This window comes from Schistocerca americana, chromosome 10 (assembly GCF_021461395.2).
Source record: "Schistocerca americana isolate TAMUIC-IGC-003095 chromosome 10, iqSchAmer2.1, whole genome shotgun sequence".
Classification (NCBI taxonomy): domain Eukaryota; kingdom Metazoa; phylum Arthropoda; class Insecta; order Orthoptera; family Acrididae; genus Schistocerca; species Schistocerca americana.
Genome location: NC_060128.1, coordinates 141,063,409 through 141,079,830, shown reverse-complemented (window position 1 = coordinate 141,079,830; position 16,422 = coordinate 141,063,409). Strand labels below are relative to the sequence as shown.

General features: G+C 46.3%; 1 non-coding gene across 1 annotated transcript; it reads right to left on the bottom strand.

Moving 5' to 3' along the window:
- Nucleotides 1-16,086: 16,086 nt before the first annotated feature.
- Nucleotides 16,087-16,160, bottom strand: Trnat-ugu. The gene has a single exon. It is a non-coding gene; the product is annotated as a tRNA-Thr (tRNA).
- Nucleotides 16,161-16,422: the final 262 nt, after the last annotated feature.

Below are 16,422 nucleotides of genomic sequence, written 5' to 3'. Positions count from 1 at the left end.
CTCGCTCCTGTGAACGTGAACGCGTTATGCAGATCTTGGTGCCTCTCGCGTCAGTCTAGAAAAGATAACCTGAAGATGCCTAAATAAGGCGAAACGCGTCGTTGAAAAAAAAAAAAAAATAAAAATGCATCCAAGACTGTTTTTAACCAATACTGTTAAGCACTGGTTTGCTGTATGCCACATAGGGATTGGAAGAATTTCTATGTTACAATGAGGTGACAAAAGTCATGGGACAGCGATAAGCACTTACAGAGATGGCGGTAGTACTGCTTACACAAGGTATAAAAGAACGGTGCATTGGCGGAGCTGTTACTTCTACTCAAGTGATTCGTGTAAAAAGGCTTCCGAAGTGATTATGGACGCACGACATGAATTAACAGACTTTGAACGCGGAATGGTGGTTGGAGCTAGATGCATGCAGCATCCCATTTCGGTAATCGTTAGGGAATTCAATATTCCGAGATCAAAAGTGTCGAGAGTGTGGCGAGAATACCAAATTTCAGGCGTAACCTCCCACTACGGAGAGCACAGTGGCCGATGACGTTCACTTAACGACCGAGAGCAACGACGTTTGCGTAAAGTTGTCAGTGCTAACAGACAAGCAACTTTGCGCGGAATAACTACTCGTCGATCACAAAATAGCAATGGCGGCTGATAATCACGAAAATAATCGACGAAAATCTTAGAAACAGACAATGAATCCGAAATAACAATAAATTTTTCTGCAACAAGTGTTTTTTATTCCACTCTTTGATCACAATATGAATTCTTGAGACGATGACCGGTTTCAGTCCATAATGACCATCCTCAGATCTTTTTTACACCATGTCCTAAAGTGATAGGACATGGTGTAAAAAACATCTGAGGATGGTCATTACGGACTGAAACCAGTCATCGTCTAAAGAATTAATATTGTGATCACAGACTGGAATAAATCTCTCTAATTTTACATTCGTGATCTCCTCGGGAGGTATAAGTAGGGGGAAGCAATATATTCGATACCTCATCCAGAAACGCACCCTCTCGAAACCTGGCGAGCAAGCTACACCGCGATGCAGAGCGCCTCTCTTGCAGAGTCTGCCACTTGAGTTTATTAAACATCTCTGTAACGCTATCACGGTTACCAAATAACCCTGTGACGAAACGCGCCGCTCTTTTTTGGATCTTCTCTATCTCCTCCGTCAAACCGATCTGGAACGGATCCCACACTGATGAGCAATACTCAAGTATAGGTCGAACGAGTGTTTTGTAAGCCACCTCCTTTGTTGATGGACTACATTTTCTAAGCACTCTCCCAATGAATCTGAATCTGGTACCCGCCTTACCAACAATTAACTTTATATGATCATTCCACTTCAAATTGTTCCGCACGCATACTCCCAGATATTTTACAGAAGTAACTGCTACCAGTGTTTGTTCCGCTGTCATATAATCATACAATAAAGGATCCTTCTTTCTATGTATTCGCAATACATTACATTTGTCTATGTTAAGGGACAGTTGATACAAGTATCAAGTTTACATTTATGGCAAATACTACGCCCTACCATCCCTTGGCGGTGTAAATGACTTACTTAAACATAGAAGTAAATGGTATGAAAAGATACGGCCATATATGTCACATATTTTGATATTCGCAAACTCACTCATCAAAACCTATAATGAACTCTCTATATGGGGATCGGGACTGCATGTATGGATGTTAAGCACGTGTTGGAAAACTGATACGCACATTTGTTTGGGTCATAGGTCTTCTAACGGGTTTGATGCAGCCCACTACAAATTTCTCTCCTGCGCCAACTTTTTCATCTCAAAGTAGCACTTGGAATGTACCTCCTCAATTATTTGCTGAACGTATCCCAATGTCCATTGTAAGGTGGCGTGGTCTCCTGACTTTCATTTCTTACATATTCAGTCCTCACAATCGTATTCTGCACATCAAGACGCTTCATTCGAACCCAAACTCGCTAAGGTAGAGTCAGTTTTGTATGAATTCATGTAAGGGATATGCAAATCTAATAAGTAAATCGCAAGTGCGCACCGAGGTGTAAAAAGTCGAGGCTGAAGTACACAACATGACGGTCACAGGAATTTTCGTTCTACGGAGGTGGCCAGCCTGCTGGGAGGCACATCCCTTCAGAGGGGTTGGACGGCGCACACGTGCTTTGGCTGGAACGACCGTCCAGAGAGAGGACAGCTTTTGCCAGAGCGAAAGGATAACAATCCCTGTGTTCGACTTAAAAGCAAATTCCACTACATTGTGTGGGAGCGCCCAGAAGATGCATTTTTTGACGGACGGACTGCGTAGTTACGGAGTTCGCACAGGAGGACAGTTTACACCCAACAGAGATGATACAGATTTCCCCATTGGTCGACTTAAACGAAACATCATTCTCCTGTTTAAAAGAGCAACGCTGATTGGCGGAATATTTCTGACGCAAAGAGCCAGAGGAGTGAGGGAAGGCAGCGAATGATATACCCTTGCAACTTTTCCAGAAAAAGGGGCCGTTCCGTTGTCGCTCGTGGAGCGGGAACACGTAACGAGAGCGAGTGCGCTCGTACATGTACGCAAAGAGCGAGGAACAAAGTCTCTTCCCAGTACTCCACTGGGAGAGCACCTCTGTCGTATATTGGGTCGCTCGTGATTAAGCGTTGTTCACTGAGTTGGCCGACACACTTATTGTGCGGTGTGAACACGGACAGAGTAATGGTTAAAAGCCTACGAGCGAGTATTGAGTGGCATTGCGGTGGACTGGTTATCTGACCGGCGTACCACTTCAATAGTTAGACCAGGAGTGGGTAGAGTTCTTTACTTCATCAAGGCGTAGGGAGAGTTTGATTGGCGAAACTCAATCCAGATAGAAAGAGATAGTTGTGTTATTTGTCAGCAGCGAGCGATGCAGGCAGCAGTCGTTGCAGCTCACGGTATTGTGCACTACAGCGTAGGTGAGCCCCATCTGTCCTCCATAACAGTACACTCCATTACATTCCTCACGCGAGAGCCTTCACCGTACCTAGAAAAGTTATTCCAGTTGTGTAGGCACGCCTCCCAGCCATTCTGCTACGTAAGTAACATTCTTAAAGAAAAGGGAGAAAAGAAACTTTCCATACTTTGTAAATTAATAGCATTCCTATCCATAAGAGGCAATCTACTCTTCCGAAAAGAACCCGGAAATTTGGAAATTTATTAATTTATAAGAAAAAGTTCCACTTAATTACTAAGAATTTTTTTGCAATAAATAATATTTTTCGTTCGTTTAATGTTTTTCTTACACTAACTAGCAATACTCCAGTACCCAAGTAATCCACTAGCTACGTAAGAATATAGAATATTTTTGTGCCTTTTCCTTTGGGTGGACGACTCCAGAAGATATTTGTTGCTGAATGTTTTTCAAGCAATTCTTGTTGTTTAGGAGCGTCTGTCTGACTTCTATAGTAGTGTGAGGTGGAAATTGTTTCTTGCAGGAGCCAAAGGGTACTTGTTAGATCAATCCATTACGCAACTTGACAAAATAAAACCCACACACTCACGCCGTCTTCCTCTACAGTTTTTACCCTCAACAGCTCTCTCTAATGCCGTGGAAGTTATTCCTTGATGCCTTAACACATGTCCTATCATAATGTCCTTTCTTCTTGTCAATGTTTTCCATATATTTCTTTCTATGCCCGTTCTGCCGAGAACCTCTTATCAGTCCACCTACTGTTCAACAATCTTCTGCAGTAGCTACATCTACATCTACGTGGATAAATTTACAAATCACACTTAAGTGCTACTCCGAGAATATCTACTACTACGTTACTCATATTGGCAGCTGTTCGTGATTGGAATTCTGGAATATTTACTTCGTCTTCCTTTCTTGTGATGGCATTTCGGAAGGCTGTGTTTAGTAACTGTGTTTTGGCAGCACTGTCTTTGAGAATATATCCATTGATCTCAAATGGTCCTAATCACTTCCGTTCTGATTTTCCCACAGGCCGTGTTCATTACTATACAATGCTGTGTTCTAAATATACGTTCTCAGAAATTTCTTCCTCAAATTATGCCTTATGTTTGATACCATTAAATTCCATTAACCTTTTTTTCGTGAGAAATGGCCCTTTTGCCAGTGCTAATCTGCTTTTTATGTCCTTCTTGCTCTGTTCGACATGGGTCATTTTACTATCCCGACAGCAGAATTCCTTATCACCAATCCTGATGTTAAGTTTCGCTGTTATAATTCCTGCTGCTTCTCACACTTTCTTCGATATACTCTCACTCCATATTCTGTGCTCATTAGACCTCATTCCACTGAACAGCTCCTGTAATTATTCTTCATTACAACATGAAGATAGGAATGTCATCAGCGAACATTATAATTGATATCCTTACACCTTGAACATTAGTTCCGCTCTTGAACCTTTCATTTATCTCCGTCATAGCTTCTTCGAACAATAGAAGAAACACTAGAAAAAAGAACTACATCCCTCTCTTACTCTTTTAAATCTGAGCACTCTGTTCTATGTCTTCCAGTCATATTGTTCCCTCTTGGCTTTAGTACATATTCTCTAGTAGCCCTCTTTTCCTATAACTCACCACTATCTTTCTCAGAATTTCGAACATATTGCAATGTTTTACAATTTCACGGGACGAAATCTCGGTCGGACCAAGGATTTTTCCAGAAGAAATACGTGCGCCAGCCCATTGAGCCAAACAAAATTCTTATTACAATGAAACGAATACCCCTAGCTGCATACAGGCGTTGATATAAGTCAATGGGGACAGTTGAAAATGTGTGCCCCGACCGGGACTCGAACCCAGGATTTCCCTCTTACATGGCAGACGCCCTATCCATCTGAGCCACCGAGGGCACAGAGGATAGTGCGACTGCAGGGACTCATCCCTGGCACGCCTCCCGTGAGACCCACTTTCGCAACTTATTGTCCCGCATTATATTCATAGTGCCCCTGCCCATTACACTCGTTACTCGCGGCTTTACTGCCGGTTCCGTAAGAGTTCGGGCACTGTCAGTGCATCCGCACAGAAGAAGATGGTCAAATGGCAGGTGAGCCTTAACTATATGTATATGACCGAGCAGGGTGGCGCAGTGGTTAACACACTGGACTCGCATTCGGGAGGACGACGGTTCAATCCCGCGTCCAGTCATCCTGATTTAGGTTTTCCGTGATTTCCCTAAATCGCTCCAGGCAAATGCCTGGATGTTTCCTTTGAAAGGGCACGGCCGACTTCCTTCCCCGTCCTTCCCTCACCCGATGAGACCCATGACCTCGCTGTTTGGTCTCTTCCCCCAAAACAATCCAATCCTCTATGTAAATTAAGATGGTATCCTTTCTTTCGGAAATGTCTCGGTTGAAGGGGTTGGCAGGCCTGAGAAAGTGACCTTTCTCCTCCCTCGACCGAGAGCGCGACACATATTGGCGCCGTCGTGTTGGCAATATTGCGGGCGTCTTTTGTCAGACACAGGACGTAACACATCTTCCAGGTTTTCTTCGTCCATCTCCTGTTTTGGACATGTCCGAAAGAACAGATATATTATCATCTTTTTTTTAGCACTCCGTCTTCAGGCCACGAGTGGCTTACCGGGACCATCCGACCGCCGTGTCATCCTCAGTGGAGGATGCGGATAGGAGGGGCGTGGGGTCAGCACACCGCTCTCCCGGCCGTTATGATGGTATTCTGGACCGAAGCAGCTACTATTCGGTCGAGTAGCTCCTCAATTGGCATCACGAGGCTGAGTACACCCTGAAAAATGGCAACAGCGCGCTGCGGCCTGGATGGTCATCCATCCAAGTGCTGACCACGCCCGACAGCGCTTAACTTCGGTGAAGTCACGGGAACCGGTGTATCCACTGCGGCAAAGCCGTTGCCTTACATCCGTCTCTGACTCTTTTAAATGCTTGCACTTTGTTCTCTGTCTTCCAGTCATAGTGTTCCCTCTTGGCTTTTGTACATATTCTCTAGTACCCAACGTTTTCTATAACTTATCATCTTTCTCAGAATCTCGAACATACTACAGTATTTTACACTTTCACGGGACAAAATCTCGATCGGACCAAGGATTTTTCCGTGTTCGTTTAGCCCATTGAGCCATACGAAATTCTTATTATCATCTATTTACATAATTTTCAGCGGCAGCCTCATAGCGCGAATATACTTGTCTAGTTCTTTTTTTTTAGTATTAATGTTGAACGCCTTCTTTGTCTGCACTAGTCTGTTCTTGACATGCCCCTTGCTTCATCCGTCATGCACTCTTTTGCTTGTTACCATTACCGAGATACAAAACGTGGAAGATGTGTTACGCCCTGTGTCTGACAAAAGACGCCCGCAATATTGCCAACACGACGGCGCCAATATGTCGCGCGCTCACGGTCGAGGGAGGAAAAAGGCCACTTTTCCCAGGCCTGCCGACCCCTTCAACCGCGGAGCGCGCGCCTCTTCTGGTCGGCGCGCATGCCGGTCCGAAATAGCCCGTAATGAGAAATCGATTAATCCGAAAATAATTTGATTTTGAGAGGCGCGTCGGTGGCGCCCGCTTGGCCGCCGCGTAATGCGTGCCGGAGGCCCGCCTCGCGTCTGCGTGGACACGCACGCACGCGCGCACATACATACGCACGCCGCCGGTGAGCGATGAGCGGTTCCAAGGCTGGCAGCCCTGGCGCGGTGCGCAGTTTAGGGACAGATTGAGGAGGCAATCCCGGCCGCGCGCTCACGTATGTATATGAACGGCGCGCCGCGGGAGCGTATTAGGACGGCGAAATTATTGGGATTGCCAATATTTGAATTTGATTAGTTTCGCGTTATTGGTTTCGGCAGAAGCTTCGGATCCCTGCCATACCGTACGCCTCGCCCTTTTTTTATTCTTTCCGCTTCCGATCGGCGTTTTTATTCAGTTTTTTTGCTATCTTTTTCACCCGGTGAAAGAGGTTTCGCCCCCCATTTTTTTTTTTTTGTAACTCCGTCCCCCTTCCTCCCTCACCCCCTTCAACGTAGCCCCCCTTGGAGTATTTAAGCATTTCAGAGGGACATGTGTGACGGGAATACGCAAATCCCTGCGGAATGTGTGTTTGCAGACGCTTCCGTGTTTGTGTGTGTGTGTGTGTGTGTGTGTGTGCGGTTTTTGCATTGCCACGCTGCAGTACTTTTATTTTTAATGGGTCCCCTCGGAGAAACGCAGTCCGCCTATAAAGCAGGAACGCTCTCTCTCTCTCTCTCCCTGCTGTTGTTTCGAATGGGACCGTGACGAGAATAAAGCGTTTTTGTCCTGTCTTCTTGTCGTCCGGCAGCGAACGTAACCTCCCCTCGACATTTCAGCTGAGGAATCTCATGCCCCGGTGGCCATCTTTCGGTTTCCTTTTTTGTGTTACGAGAAAAATTAGTAAGCAAATGCAAGAGTTCGAACAGCCGGCGTTACTTGTTGTGTACATAGTTCCGCGTAGTCAGCGCGTGCACAACTTTGCCACTAAAGCGCGCCCCGCTAAGCACAATAGCGCAGGCACAGTGCTCGTCCATCTCTGCACTACGAGATGGCGCTGCCATAGAGACGGACCAAATTCTGCTTCCGCCGATCCGCGTATCAATATGTAACGCAGCCAATGAGATTGCTGCTTACGTAGAATCATTTCTCCTCGTGGATCACACTCACGCAGTGATACATGAACGCGTGAGGTATTATAACGAGTGTACAGACCTCTGATTAGTGAGTCTGCATTTGTCTGTACCAGTCTGCATTTGTCTGCGCCAGTCTGTACCACTCTGAATTAGTCTGTACCAGTCTGTACGAGTTCTACATTTGTCTGTACCAGTCTATAGTCAAGTTTCAGTCTGTGCCTAATAAGATTACCATATTCCTGTACATAGCCATGAAGATAAATGTATAGACACTTTTGTCAAGTATCAGAGATATGTATGAGAATAACATTAAAGTACCAATACCAAAGAAACTTCAGATTGTCAATCGTAAATAGCATCCAGAACCAATTTTTATGCTTGTTATTATTTTAAGAAATGTGTATGAAAATTAATCAAGTTCTGTTTAAAGTTGATCACCGTCAGTCTGTTACTCTAAGCATGCAAGTGGCATTTCTATCGCCTGGCCTAATGGCAGAAGATAAACACACCACGATAAGACCACGAGACATATTCCAGACACTCGCTTGCTTCATTAGAGTGACAAGTCAAATAATCTGATGGTGAGTGTACTGAAGGTCTTACAGTATGCACACCACATTACTGAAACAAGTGGAAGGATCAGAATGAGATTTTCACTCTGCAACGGAGTGTGCGCTCACATGAATCTTCAGATTAAAACTGTGTGCCTGACGGAGACTCGAACTCGACACCTTTGTCTTTCGCTCTACCATGGTAGAGACATGTGTAACTGGAATACGCAAATCCCTGCGGAGAACATGTGTGAGTTTGCAGACGGCACTTGCCCGCGAAAGGCAAAGGTCCCGAGATCGAGTCTCGGTCCGGCAAAGTTTTAATCTGACAGGAAGTTTCAAGGGGAAATATCAACAGCCGTCAGCTGGGAAGAGTAACCATTTTAACACCGTTACTAAGTCAGGAAGTCAGCAACCTGGAGAGTCTTGAGCGAGACTGTAAGCAAGCTCAACAGAAAGTTGTTGCAAGAGTACAGGCTGGATTGCCATCGTAATATTATTTAAGAGACCCTAGGTAGGACACAACATGGTCTAGCAGAGGTTTAACTGTTAACGCGAGGAGTACCGATTTGGTCATTACGAATGACTTAGACTTTGTATAGTGGAGCATCTAAAAATGTTTCAAATGGCTCTAAGCACTATTGGACTTAACATCTGAGGTCATCAGTCCCCTAGACTTTGAACTACTTAGACCTAACTAACCTAAGGACATCACACACATCCATGCCTGAGGCAGGATTCGAACCTGCGACCGTAACAGGAGCGTGGTTCCGGACTGAAGCGCCTAGAACCGCTCGGCCACAGCGGCCAGCGTGTAGTATCTCCTCGATAACATAAATACTCCACCCCCACTATCCTAGAGCACTCAATCTACAGGACTGATGGCGTTCATATCAGTCACACTCGGTTCGACAGTAACAGTATAGTAATAGCTTGTGTGTGAGATAGTGCTAGTCTTGGTCTTACGCTTGGTGCCTGACAAGAAGACCATCAGTCTGTAGCTTGGATAATGCAGTCCCAGTATCCAGTGCTGAAGTCAGCGAAGCAGCGAGCACTGGTGGGTAATCGAGGGATCGACCATCATGGCTCCGGTCCTGGACAGAAGCTGCCCTACATCTCCAGTATCACACAAGTCTGACAGTCTATTGTGCCAGCGGGCCAGGTTCAGCATTCTGCATGACAACACGGCATCCGAAATCACGGTCAACCTAAGGAGAGAATTCGGGCAGTGGTACGGGAGGGACTGATTACTCCTTAAAGGGCGTGTGAATTACACACACACACGCACACACACACACACACACACACACACACACACACACACACACGTCGCAGTGGCCGCTATCTCCAAGCAGGGTCGCGCCTACCTCGCCAGCGGGGGGCAACCCGCCGCACAAGGGTTTCATCGACTTCCGCTCTCAGCTGGTGCAACGTCCTCAGCAGCCGTGGGTCCGCTCCTGCATTCAGTGGGTTCCTCTCCGGATTACGTAGGCCCCAACCATCGCGGCAGGCACGACTATGATTCGTTTTCTGAATAATACATGGAATTATCTTGAATACTGTTTTGTAGTGTGTACCGACGCCTCACAGAAACACCGAAGTGCCAAAGAAATTATTATAGGCATGCGTGTCGAAATACAGTGATATATAAACAGGCAGAATACGGCGCTGCGGTCGGCAACGCCTAAATAAGTTTGATTGGTTGGGTTGTGCGGGTTGAAGGGGCCAGACTACCTAAATAAGGCAGTAAGTGTCTGGCGCAGTTGTTAGATCGGTTTCTGCTGCTACAATGGTATGTTATCAGCATTTATATGAGTTTGAACGTAGTGTTATAGTCGGCGCACGAGCGATGGGACACAACACTTCCGAAGTAGCGATGAAGTGGGGATTTTCCCGTACGACCATTTCACGAGTGTACCATGAATATTAGGAATCCAGTAAGATATCAAATCTCCGACATCGCTGCAAGAACGGGACCAACGACTACAGAAGAGAATCGTTCAATGTGACAGAAGTGCAACCCTTCCGCAAATTGCTGCAGATTTCAGTACTGGGCCATCAAGAAGTGTCAGTGCGTGAATCATTCAACGAAACATCGTCCATACGGGTTTTCCGAGCCGGAGGTCCACTCGTTTATCCCTGATGACTGCACGACACAAAGCTTTACGCCTCGCCTGGGCCTGTCAACACTGACATTAGACTGTTGATGACTGGATGCATGTTGCCTGCTCGGAAGTCTGTCGTTTAAATTGTATCGAGTGGATGAACGTGTACGGGTATGGAGACAACCTCATGAATCCATTGACCCTGCGTGTCAGCAAGGGCTATTCAAACTGGTGGAGGCTCTGTAAAGGTGTGGGGGTTTGAAGTTGGAGTGATATGGGACCCCTGAATCGTCTGGATACGACTATGACGGGTGACACATACGTAAGCATCCTGTCTTATCACCTGCATCCATTCATGTCCGACGGACTTGAGCGATTCCAGCACGACAATGGGACACCCCACACGTCCGGAACTTCTCCAGGAACACTCTTCTGAGTTGAAACACCTCCGCTGGCCACCAGACTCCCCAGACATGAACATAATTGAGCATATATCGGATGCCTTACAACAAGCTGTTCAGAAGAGATCTCCTTTCCCCCGTACTCTTACGGATTTATGAACAGCCCTGCTGGATCCATGGTGTCAATTCTCTCCAGCACTACTACAGACATTAGTCGCCACTGTGTTGCTCGAACCGCTCCATGACAATCCTGGCCTTGTGACAGGCGCATTATCTTGTTGAAAAATGCCACTGCCATCACGAAACATGATCGTCATGAAGGCGCATACGTGGCCCTCATCCAATGTGTGATACTCCTTGGCCGTCATGGTGTCTTCCATGAGCTCCACTAGACTCGTGGATGCCCATGTGAATGTTCCCCAGACAACAATGGAGCCAGGTGTCAAAGAGTTGTTCTCCTGGAAGATGGCGGATTCGCGCCCTGCCATAGGCATGTTGAAGAAAATATCGGGGTCCATCAGACCATGCAACGCTCTGCCACTGCGCCAACGTCCAGTGCCTACAGTCACGTGGCCATTTCAGTCATAGTTGCCGATGTTGTGGTTTGACATCGGCACATGCATGGGTAGTCGGCTGTGAAGGCCCATCGTTAGGAGTGTTCGGTGCACTGTGTGTTCAGACACACTTGTACTCTGCCCAGCATTTAAGTCTGATGTTAGTTCGGCCACTGTTCACCGCCTGCCCTGATTTACCGGTCTGCCTAGCCTACGACGTCCTACATCTGTAATGAGGTCTCTGTTGATCCATTGTGGCGTTGCAGTCAAGTCTTTGAAGGAAGCACTTGAGAATTCACGACATCCAGAAACAGATGGCCCCAGTATGGCAATATCGATAATTTCTGAGAGGTTCATTCGGGGCATATTGAACTGCCGAAACTGTTTGCGAAAATACAGTAAAGTAAGTTCTCAATTTGCACGGCTGTTTGGCGAATTTCCTTGTTAAACATCTTTAATGAGGCGAGGCCGCCCAGTTCCACAACGTGTGGACGTGTGGACCATGGTTTCGTCCCGTGTTGAAGACACTCACCACAGCATACCGCGAATACCCAACAATGCGTGCAGTTTCCGAAATGCTCGTGCCGAGCCTCCGGGCCATCACAATCTGCCGTTGGTCAAACTCAGACAGATCGCGCGCCTTCTCCATTCAACACACGGACAGCCAGCTAGCTGATACGACATGCATCGAGCGTGCGTCTGACTAGCAGTCATTTCTCCCCAGATGACAGTCCTATCGCCTGGACAGCTCTATATCTATAGTAAGTCGGTGGTCATAATGTTCTGACTGATCAAATCAAATGGCTCTAAGCACTATGGGACTTAACATCTGAGGTCGTTAGTCCCCTAAGAAGTACGGTACTTAAACCTAAATAACCTAAGCACATCACACACATCAATGACCGAGGCTGGATTCGAACCTGTGACCGTAGCAGCAGCGCTGTTCCTGACTGAAGCGCCTAGAACCGCTCGGCCACAGCGGTTGGCTCTGACTGATCAGTGTACATGTCATACACTAAATAAAGTAAATTAGTTAATAGAGCTTGGCGTATTTCTGAGTCAAATACATTTCTGAAGTTCGGAAGTTGGGAGTCGCGCGTTATCCTGCTGTGGCTGTTTCCGATGGCCTAAGGCTCTCGGGCTGGTGGCCAATTAAAATCGACTCAGCGGATGGAAATTCCGAACGCTGTCAATTCCGCGCGTCGACAGAGCGGCCACGCGAAAACTGGACCCCTTTCGCAGCGCAAAACTCTCCCCATCCCCACGGCTTCCTCTAATGACAGCTACATCATCCCTCCTCCTCATCCCCCACCTCTGTCCCTGGCCCTCCCGCTGAATTCTCCCTCGCAGTTCGCAAACGAACAGACGGCCACCCGAAATCTCGTCACCCCGACGCTTCCGTCAATATTGCGTCGGAAAATACAGCGGAACGATTACAACCGCAGGGAAAACGTTATTGGTAGTTGCCTCACATGCTGACTGGATGTCCAACCCCACACGTCTGATCGGCATTCCCCACACAGAAATGTTAGAAAACCTTGGAATGCTCGTGGCAAGTGCTTAGGAAAATGTCACTTTATATATTTCAATAGTTTTCGTACTTGTTTACTCGTCCATCACTACTTGTTACGAAAGATTCGTACCAAAAGACTGGAAAGTTGCACAGGTCACACCAATATTCAAGAAAGGTAGTAGGAGTAATCCACTAAATTACAGGCCTATATCGTTAACATCGAAATGCAGCAGGATTTTAGAACATATATTGTGTTCGAACATTATGAATTACCTCGGTCTATTGGCACACAGTCAACATGGGTTTAGAATACATCGTTCCTGTGAAACACAACTAGCTCTTTATTCACATGAAGTGTTGAATGCTATTAACAAGGGATTTCAGATCGATTCCGTATTTCTGGATTTCCGGAAGGCTTTTGACACTGTACCACACAAGCGGCTCAGACTGAAATTGCGTGCTTATGGAATATCGTCTCAGTTATTGTGACTGGATTTGTGATTTCCTGTCAGAGAGGTCACAGTTCGTAGTAACTGAGGGAAAGTCATCGAGTGAAACAGAAATAATTTTTGGCGTTCCCCAAGGTAGTGTTATAGACCCTTTGCTGTTCCTTATCTATATAAACGATTTGGGAGACAATCCGAGCAGCCGTGTTCGGTTGTTTGCAGATGACACTGTCGTTTATCAACTAATAAAGTCATCAGAGAAGCAAAACAAATTGCAAAACGACTTAGAAAAGATGTGTAAATGGTGCGAAAATTGGCAGTTGACCCTAAATAACGAAAAGTGTGAGGTCATCCACATGAGTGCTAAAAGGAACTCGTTAAACTTCGGTTACACGATAAATCAGTCTAATCTAAAAGCCGTAAATTCAACCAAATAGCTAGGAATTAGAATTACGAACAACTTAAATTGGAAGGAACGCATTGAAAATTTTGTGGTGAAGGCTAACCAAAGACTGCGTTTTATTGGCAGGGCACTTAGCAAACCTAACAGACCTATTAAGGAGACTGCCTACACTACGCTTGTCCGTCCTCTTTTACAATACTGCTACGCGGTGTGGGAACCTTATGAGATAGTTCTGACGGAGTAATCAAAAATGTTCGAAGAAAGGCAGCACGTTTTGTGTTATGGCGAAATATGGGATAGAGTGTCACAGAAATTATACACGATTTGGGCTGGAAACCATTAAAAGAAAGGCGTTTTTCGTTGCTACGGAATCTTCTCACGAAATTAAAATCACCGACTTTCTCCTCCGAATATTTTGTTGACACCGACCTACATAGGGAGAAATGATCACCACGATAAAATAAGGGAAATCAGAGCTCGTACGGAAAGATATAGGCTTTCATTCTTTCCGCGCGCTATACGAGATTGGAATAATAGAGTATGTGATTTGCAGAGTATCTGTGTAGATGTAGATGTTAAGAAAAAAAAAGTGTGATGGACAAAACCTCTCATTATATCTCCATCCATAGGGCTTACGATTTCTGACACCCGATGTGAAACAAAATGCTTCTGCTGTACTCTAGTGTAATAATAAACAGATTGAACAATATCTGCTAAATAGCATAAAAAGCCCTTATGACAGAACCATCAATGAAGTCGACATAAATGTGCAAAAACAACAAGGAAATGAGTGTGAACCAAAGAAAGTCTGCTGCATCACGTAACGAGATTTTATATAGACTGTACCTATCTGGCAGATTCGCTATTGACAAGTATTGTTTTCAGTCATGTCGAGTGCGCACAAAATAACTTGGCCTATAGCTGTGCAGACGGCGTGATAATGGAGGGGACAACGATGGTGGCGGGAGCGGCCACACAGTCCATGACATGGCGGCTCAAACCGCGCGGCCACTCCGCGCGGCTCATCTAGCGGCGCCTGTGGGCTGAGGATGACACGGCGGCCGGTCGGTGCCGTTAGGCCTTCACGGTCTGCTCGGGAGGAGAGAGTATGATATACTAAAATGCGGCAGAGTATATTAACGTAACAACGACCTTCTAATTTATTTAGATCAATTCAACCTTGAGGACATAAAATGTGAGAATTTCAGCTTCAAGAATCAGACCCCTTAGACAAGAAGAACTGGAGCCAACTCGACACGAAAAGGTAAGTAAACTAGAAACTGCATCGTAATCTTTGCTCCTCTAAAATTTTTCGTAAAACACTTTCCTTATTGCGGACAATAACTGGAATTAGGAAGGAGAGGAGAGATTACAACGTGCATGGCCGACCACTGCTCTTTCCTTTGCATATGCAACCAACTTCCGAGTATCTTGTACGCCAGTCGCCGGCCGGTGCGGCCGAACGGTTCTAGGCACTTCAATCTGGAACCGCGCAGGTTCGAATCCTGCCTCGGGCATGGATGTGTGTGATGTCCTTAGGTTAGTTAGGTTTAACTAGTTCTAGGTTCTAGGGGACTGACGACCTCAGGTGTTAAGTCCCATAGTGCTCAGAGCCATTTGAACCATTTTTTTGTACGCCAGTCATAAATCTGCTGGTGCAGAGTCTGATTGGTGCTGAATCGGAATGCACGTTGCACTCGAACAATGGACTGACTTCGCGCAAATTCCAACACACGAAATCATTTGTCTTGCGGTGTAATCCCCTTGTTGCCAGGAACAAACAACAGCGCAGCTGTGTCAAAACTTTGAACCTCCCTCTATCCAGTGACATGCGCGGTGTGTTTCTATGTTCTGTAGTTCGTCAGCAATAAACAACTGAGATCTGGTCTTTATTTTTGGTAACACCCGGTGATTACTAGCTGACGCCTGTGCGCCAGGGGAAGTTTTTTCACGCCGACACCAACGCGCCACGCACTGGGCGTCACGAATATTTGCAGTCGGAGTGTGTCTTGCTGACGTACGACCTCCACCTTTCCGCCGGATTACAGTAATAACGAGCGGCTGCATCGGTAAGCGGCCAGCGTAGTAACGGGAAGCAGCATTCCTCCGACTGTCTCTGCGGCGAACACAGCACACGTGTTGGCGTTTGCCGGCGTCACGTTGGCAGCCCTGGGCTATTATTTCGCCATTAGGAGCGCCGGGTCCTCTCTCTCTCTCTCTCTCTCTCTCTCTCTCTCCCTCTCCCTCTCTGCACCAGCTCAGCCAGCGCGTCACAGCGAGGCACAGAATCCAGCCTGCGGCTCAACTTGCCCATGCGTTCTACGACTGACTGCAAGAAGGCATCGCAAGTTGTGGGCCATTCTTTGGACCGTACAGGAAATTTTCGTGTAGGACGTAGAAAACGTGTGTTCCCCAAGTAAGTACAGTAGAATGAAATTACAATGAGATCACTACCACCAGCTGCATACAGGCGTTAATGTAAGTCAACGGGGACAGTTGAAAATGTGTGCCCCGACCGGGACTCGAACCCGGGATCTCCTGCTTACATGGCAGACGCTCTACCCATGTGAGCCACCGAGGACACAGAGGATAGTGCGACTGCAGGGAATTACCTCTGGCACGCCTGCCGTGTGACCCACATTCGCAACTTATTGTCCCGCACTATATTCATACTGCCCCTGCCCATTATACTCATTACTCGCAGCTTTACTACCGATTCCCGTAAGAGTTCGGGCACTGTTTGTGCATCCGCACAGAAGAAGATGATCAAATGGCAGGTGAGCCTTTTATATATATATATATATATATATATATATATATATATATATATATATATATATATA